We start from the raw sequence: 985 nt of genomic DNA on the forward strand, positions 1-985 counted from the left end.
ACTTGTAAAAACGGGTCCTGAGACAGGCCTCTGAGAAACAAAGTCTGAGAAAAACCGCTTGAGAAAAAGGATAGCAGGGGGAGTGGAAGCCCTCTGAGCTAAGGAATATCTCAAACACTTGCAAGTAATGAAATTCGAGTAGGTGGGATGGATAGTGTGGAAGCTGTAAGCTGCCCCAGTAACACGGGTGCTGGTGGAGAGGGGAGCCCTGTGGAGACAGGACAGTTCTGCTCCGGGGCAATGGACAAATTTCAAGGGCCATCTGTCTGGTGGATGACCTTTGCTTCATTACCCACAAAATGCATATTGAAGTTAACACCCCTGAATATGCTAACAAAGACTAACAAGGATTTTAGGCGTTGGGATGGGCTGCCCAGGGAGGTGGCGGAGTCCCCATCCCTGGAGGGGTTTAAGAGTAGGATCGACTTAGCGCTGGGGCATCTGGTGGAGTTGGGAACTGTCAGTGCTGGGTTAACGGTTGGCCTGGATGATCTTCAAGGTCCTTCCCAACCTAGCTGATTCTGTGAAGATTTTGCTCATTAATCATCCCAGAAAGCCCTTACCCCTCCCCATCCGTGGGACCCACGGGTATGTGGGTGGACCTCGGGGATGGACCCAAGGAAGTGGGTATAAACTGAGGGGGGCAAGGAGGGTGGGGTGGGGGTCTGGAGAGTGGACAGATGCCTCCTGGAACCCTTGCTGGTGGTATCGGTGCAGGAACCCAAACCGGTGATCTCTATTCCTCGATTCTCCCCATCTCCCCCCTTTCCTTTTCCTTCAGTACCATGAAGCAATGCAAGGCACACTGGATTGCCTGCCACAACTCGTCATATCCTTTGCCAATTAGCGTGTGTCCAATTAGTACGTTGTGGGAAGTTCATAAACCTCTGGACTTCGAGACTCGTCTCACCGTTCTCCACTCCGTTGGGGATTTACGAGTCTAAGCCGCTCGTCCGAGCGGGCCGTGACACAGCCCCACGCGCGG

This window comes from Athene cunicularia, assembly GCF_003259725.1.
Source record: "Athene cunicularia isolate RWA chromosome 14 unlocalized genomic scaffold, athCun1 chr14_part1, whole genome shotgun sequence".
Taxonomy (NCBI): Eukaryota; Metazoa; Chordata; class Aves; order Strigiformes; family Strigidae; genus Athene; species Athene cunicularia.